The sequence below is a fragment of the Onychostruthus taczanowskii genome, unplaced genomic scaffold, assembly GCF_017590055.1.
Source record: "Onychostruthus taczanowskii isolate IOZ18803 unplaced genomic scaffold, ASM1759005v1 scaffold238, whole genome shotgun sequence".
Lineage (NCBI taxonomy): Eukaryota > Metazoa > Chordata > Aves > Passeriformes > Passeridae > Onychostruthus > Onychostruthus taczanowskii.
Window position 1 is genome coordinate 265,078 of NW_024499662.1, and position 6,391 is coordinate 271,468.

Below are 6,391 nucleotides of genomic sequence, written 5' to 3' on the forward strand. Positions count from 1 at the left end.
CCTTAATAAATTCTGCAGTTCCCTCAGTTCTTGGGGTCCCAAGACACTTGAGGAGCATGGAACGTAGATTTGGGGGAAAGAAAGAAACAGGAAGATCCCTGTATCAAGCAACAGGAACTTGATTTCCCTTAAAATGGAGGGATTTGGGGAAACAGGTGTGTAACCAACTCACCTGATTTCTGAGAGGAAAACTCTGAGTGCACTTAACAACTCAGTAAAATCAGCAGCACGGAGCAACGTGCAAGAGCCTGGGATTTCTTTTCCCTGAATACATTAAAAGTATCAACAATTCTGTATTTTAAGTATGGAAGGGGTTGGAGACCTGCCAGTGGGAATAATCCACCCCAGCCCTCAGGTGGCATCTTGGCAGCATCACTAGGCTTTAATTTATTCCTTTTAATCCGTGTGACTAATTAATGGCTGTCTCGTTGTTCAGTAAGTAAAACCTTTTTTTTTTTTTTTTTCCTATCCTGGCTGAATTCCCCTGGGACCCTTGGGAAGGAGGAGGATGGGCACAGCCCAGGGAGGAGGGGGAAGCCTGAGCTCCCGGAGTCAGAGGCACAGAGAAATAAGTGAAGCCGTGGCACCATCTGGTGTTCTTGCAGGTCGCAGCACTTCTCCCCGCAGCCCACGGCAGACGGCTTTTCCAAATGCCGCTTTGGCTGCTGCCTCCTTTCGGGTGGAAATGCAGCCAGCAGGAATCACCTCCCTCACTTGGTCCCGCTGCCACCCCGTGGGCTTGGCTCCGGAATTCCGGGACAAATTCGGAATTCCGAGCACCGTCATGGGCACGGGCAGCCCGCAATGAGCATCGCACTTTCCCCTCTCATTTCCTATTCCCTGCCAAAGCGTTCCCTCCCGCTCGTGCCAGCCGGGAGTGGTCCCCCCCTCTCCAGAGCAGGAATTCTCCTCCCCTCCTGCAGGAGCTGTGACATTTGCACGGGGACAGAGAGGCTGGAACAGAGCCCGTCCTGCGGGATCCTCCTCAGGAAACACTGCCGGGGGCTGCCAGCGAGGCGGGCAGCGACATCCCCAGTGCCCACGGAACGCTGTTGTCCTCAGGGATGGTCGCGCCATGGAGCAGGGGACGCCGTCACTGCAAGCAGCCGCCGTGGCTGTGGCAGGGGACACGGCAGGAGCTGTGACACTCCTGCAGAGACACGGTCCTTAGGAGCCTGAGCCGCCCTGCCAGCCCGTACAAACAGCGATCCGTGGAATGGGTTGGGTGGGAAGGGACCTTAAAGCCCAGCCAGTGCCACCTCCAGCCATGGTAGGGACACTGCCACTGTCCCAGGTGCTCCCAGCCCCAATGTCCAGCCTGGCCTTGGGCACTGCCAGGGATCCAGGGGCAGCCCCAGCTGTGCCAGGGCCTGCCCACCCTGCCAGGGAACAATTCCCAATTCCCAATCTCCCTTCCAGCCCTGCCCTCTGGCAGTGGGAGCCATTCCCTGGCTCCTGTCCCTGCAGGCCTTGTCCCCAGTCCCTCTGCAGCTCTCCTGGAGCCCCTTCAGGCCCTGCCAGGGACTCTGAGCTCTCCCTGGATCCTTCTCCTCTCCATCCTCAACATTCCCATTCTCCCAGCCTGGCTCCATGGCAGAGGGGCTCCAGCTCTGGGAGCTGAGGGGATGGAGCTGAGCAATGGCTGTGGCTGGATGCTGAGGGGATGGCAGTCACTCACAGCTGAGAGGGGACTGTTCAGAATGGCTGTTGTTCACAGCTGTGAGGGACAGCCATGGCTGACACGGTGCTGAGGGATGGCTGTGAGGGACAGCCATGGCTGACACGGTGCTGAGGGATGGCTGTGAGGGACAGCCATGGCTGACACGGTGCTGAGGGATGGCTGTGAGGGACAGCCATGGCTGAAACAATGCTGAGGGATGACTGTGAGGGACAGCCATGGCTGAAACAATGCTGAGGGACAGCCATGGCTGACACGGTGCTGAGGGATGGTGCTGAGGGATGGCTGTGAGGGACAGCCATGGCTGAGACGGTGCTGAGGGATGGTGCTGAGGGATGGCTGTGAGGAACAGCCATGGCTGACACGGTGCTGAGGGATGGTGCTGAGGGATGGCTGTGAGGGACAGCCATGGCTGAGACGGTGCTGAGGGATGGTGCTGAGGGATGGCTGTGAGGAACAGCCATGGCTGACACGGTGCTGAGGGATGGTGCTGAGGGATGGCTGTGAGGGACAGCCATGGCTGAGACGGTGCTGAGGGATGGTGCTGAGGGATGACTGTGAGGGACAGCCATGGCTGAGGGATGGCTGTGAGGGGACCCGTGGCAGACGAAGTCCCCAGCGCCGCCCCGACCATCGCTCCGCCCGCCCCGCTCCCCTCAGGCGGCCCCAGCCCCTCAGGGCGGGCCGGGGGCGGGGCCGCCCCCTCAGCTGCTCGCGCTGCGCCTGCGCGCTCCCACCGCGCCCCGGGGTGAGAGCCGCGCGGCGCGCGCGCGCTGTGGCGGAGGCGGGAGCGCGCCAGGCGGCGCAGGCCGCCGATTGGCTGAGAGGCGCGAGAAGGCGGGGCCGGGCGGGCGCTGATTGGCGGGGGGCCGCGCGCCCCCAGCGGAGGCGGGTCCTGATTGGCCGGGACGCCGCGCGGCGGCGGCCGGGACCGTTGGAGAGCGGCTGCGGCTGAGGCGGCCCGGCCGCCCCGGGAGCCGCGGCAGCGCCGGCACCGGCTCAGGTACGGGGGGCAGCGGCGGGGCCGCCGGGCCCGGGAGGGGGAGAGCCCAGCGGGGCCCGGGTCACCGGGCGGGGGGGGGTCGGCCGCTGGTTTGGCCGTGCCCCGGTGTTCCTCCCGGCCGCGGAACAGCTGCTGGCAGGCAGCCGGAATTTGCAGGCTGCGTTGCTCTGGAATTAACGGGAGACCGGGGATGTGCAGGCTGCATTGCTCTGGAGTTAACGGGACACCCGGGATGTGCAGGCTGCATTGCTCTGGATTTATCAGAGACCCGGGATGTGCAGGCTGCACTGCTCTGGAGTCCAGGGCAGAAGCAGCGCCGTGCTGGGGCTGTGAAATAAAGCAGTGTCATTTTTCTGTGCAAAACCTCTGCTGTCTTGCAGGAAAAGCTCACTTGGTTTTATTCACCTCTCCTTAGGTTGTGGTTTAAATGTCTGAAGAAGGAAGTGAGGCCAGGAAAGTGGAAGTTGCCCTGAGAGACTTCTCAGTGTGATTCAGGTAACGGGATGTGTTGGGATTGACTGTGGTGTTGCCATTAAGATCTTGTGTTTGGTATGTTCACTTGCCTGTTCTGACACTCACAAAACTGATACTGGCATTTTTCACTTATGACAAACTTGTTTTGTGAAGCAGTGACTCCTGCATTTTCTGTTGTGTGTTGGACGTGTGGAAATAGAGAATCACATAAAAAGATGGACTCCTCTGTTTAAAATTCCTCCAGAATTTTGTTTGTTGTGCTCTGACAGTTCCAGAATCCTGTATTTAAGGGGACACATCCAGGACCTCCTGTGAGCTCTCTGGGACATTGTGCACTTCCTGTGGTGGTGAATGCAGCAGCCCTGCCAGCATTGTCCCAGACTCCCTGCCTTTGGGGTTTTTGGAGCAGTAAATGGCTTTTTTTTGTTGGCTGTGGTGCAGCTGATGCAGCCAGGCCTCTGGTTTATCCCAGGGCCCAAGAGCAATACATGTTTTAGGGAGTGCTGGTGGTGGAGGGGACCTAGGAAGGAGCCATAATGCAAGGAGAAGGGCTTTTGCAGCAAGAGAAAAGCAGCACTTTTCCAGCAGTTCAGTTACATCACACACAGCACAGGTGAAGTGGGAGTGAGGCCTGGGCAGCCCTGGGTGGATGTTCTCAGTTAGGCAGCCCTGTAAACCAAGGTGGATGTTCTGAGCCCTTTAAACCAGGGTGGATGTTCTGGGTTAGAACCCTTTAAATCACAGTGAATGTTCTCAGTTCTTTAAACCAAGGTGGAGGTTCTGGGTTCTGCAGCCCTTTAAACCAAGGTGGAGGTTCTGGGTTAGGAGCCCTTTAAACCAGAAAAAAGTATTACAGAAGGCAATGGAAATGTCATCAGCTGGACTTGCACTTCAGGCTGGTGTTGTTCTTGTGGAAAGAAAGGCCTTTGTGAGCACAGCTGGAGCAGTTTGGGAGCAGGCAGGCTTTGGAAGCAGGTGTTGTGTGTGTCTGGCAGCTCAAAGTTAAAGTTATCAGGCCTGTGTAGGTGTTCAGTTCCCATTGCCTGGGGCAGTGGCAGAGAGGCTTTTAAATGCAGATTACTGCTTCTGTACTCCTGTAGCCTTTCAGTAACACCTAACACTTCACAAACTTAGAATTATTTGAGTTTAGACCTGTGAAGCTGGTGAGGAAGATTTCACACCGTAAGTTAATGCAGGAGGTGAAATTAATGAATTAAAACTGGGCAAGCTGTTTTATCCTGAGGTCAGCTGTGATGGGGGAAGGCAGTTCCTGTTTCCAGGTGTTCCCCACTGGAATTTCCCTCCTCCCCAGGTGTGCCAGGGAGCTCTGGCAGAGCTCTGAGCTGCCAGGTGTGTGGGAGCTGCTCCTGCTCCATTTCCCAGTCTGGGGTGATGGGGGAAAGGGCAGGAATGCAGCTCAGAACCCCTCCTAAAATGAATATTCTGGGAGTTCTCTCCTGTGCTCTGCAAGCCGTGCTGGGGCCTGTGGGGTGAGATGGAGAGGGGAGGCTTTGCCAGCTTCTCTTGGAAGCACGGAGTGCTCAGAAATCCCCTCCACAAAAAAGAATCTTCCCTTCCTGAGAGGGAGGGGTGAGCTCTTAATTAGACAGTGTCCAACTTCTTCCTGCTCAAAAATCCTCCTGTAATGTCTCCTTTTTCTTACCCAACAGGAGCACTGCTTTATTTCAAGGAAACACTTTGAGCTGCTGGATTTGCTCTTGTTTGCAGGCTCATGGTATAAATGCCATGGGCAGACAGGTTGTAAAAAGCCATTTCTGCTCCTCAGGCTTTGGGGCAGTGAGGGAAGGTGGGGGTTTGGCTCTGGGTTGGGTTGTGCTCTGCACCCTGGCTGTGTGCTGGAGGGCAGAGCTGCCTGTGCCAGAACAATGTGTGCTCACACACTCGGGCTCTGCAGGGCCTGCTCTGCTCCTGGGCCCGGGCTGGAGCTGCCCCGGGGGCTGGGCATGGCTCCAGAGGGCTGGCAGCTTCACATGGCACCCTGGCCAGGGGGCTGGGGGCTCAGTGCCACTGCCACCCTGACCTGCAGGGAGCTCAGTGCCACCCTGACCTGACCTGACCTGCAGGGAGCTCAGTGCCACTGCCACCCTGACCTGCTGGGACCTCAGTGCCACTGCCACCCTGACCTGCTGGGACCTCAGTGCCACTGCCACCCTGACCTGCTGGGAGCTCAGTGCCACTGCCACCCTGACCTGCTGGGAGCTCAGTGCCACTGCCACCCTGACCTGCTGGGAGCTCAGTGCCACTGCCACCCTGACCTGCTGGGAGCTCAGTGCCACTGCCACCCTGACCTGACCTGCTGGGACCTCAGTGCCACTGCCACCCTGACCTGCAGGGAGCTCAGTGCCACTGCCACCCTGACCTGCTGGGAGCTCAGTGCCACTGCCACCCTGACCTGACCTGCTGGGACCTCAGTGCCACTGCCACCCTGACCTGCAGGGAGCTCAGTGCCACTGCCACCCTGACCTGCTGGGAGCTCAGTGCCACTGCCACCCTGATCTGCTGGGACCTCAGTGCCACTGCCACCCTCCCCTGACCTGCAGGGACCTCAGTGCCACTGCCACCCTCCCCTGACCTGCAGGGACCTCAGTGCCACTGCCACCCTGACCTGACCTGCTGGGAGCTCAGTGCCACTGCCACCCTGACCTGACCTGCTGGGAGCTCAGTGCCACTGCCACCCTGACCTGCAGGGAGCTCAGTGCCACTGCCAGCCTGACCTGCTGGGACCTCAGTGCCACTGCCACCCTGACCTGACCTGCAGGGACCTCAGTGCCACTGCCAGCCTCCCCTGACCTGCAGGGAGCTCAGTGCCACTGCCACCCTGACCTGCTGGGAGCTCAGTGCCACTGCCACCCTGACCTGACCTGCTGGGAGCTCAGTGCCACTGCCACCCTCCCCTGACCTGCTGGGAGCTCAGTGCCACTGCCACCCTGACCTGACCTGCTGGGAGCTCAGTGCCACTGCCACCCTGACCTGACCTGCTGGGAGCTCAGTGCCACTGCCACCCTGACCTGCTGGGAGCTCAGTGCCACTGCCACCCTGACCTGCTGGGAGCTCAGTGCCACTGCCACCCTGACCTGCTGGGAGCTCAGTGCCACTGCCACCCTGACCTGCTGGGAGCTCAGTGCCACTGCCACCCTGACCTGCTGGGAGCTCAGTGCCACTGCCACCCTGACCTGCTGGGAGCTCAGTGCCACTGCCACCCTGACCTGCTGGGA

The 6,391-nt window shown here is 59.3% G+C and overlaps 1 protein-coding gene across 1 annotated transcript in view; it reads left to right on the forward strand.

Annotated features, from left to right (window-relative positions):
• The first annotated feature begins 2,558 nt into the window (after nt 1-2,558).
• Nucleotides 2,559-6,391, forward strand: part of DTNB (dystrobrevin beta) — a 48,484-nt gene continuing 44,651 nt past the window's right edge. Inside the window, exons 1-2 of the mRNA XM_041405603.1 lie at nt 2,559-2,681; nt 3,097-3,176. The gene's annotated coding sequence lies outside the window, so the exon portion shown is untranslated. The remainder of the gene's footprint in view (nt 2,682-3,096; nt 3,177-6,391) is intronic.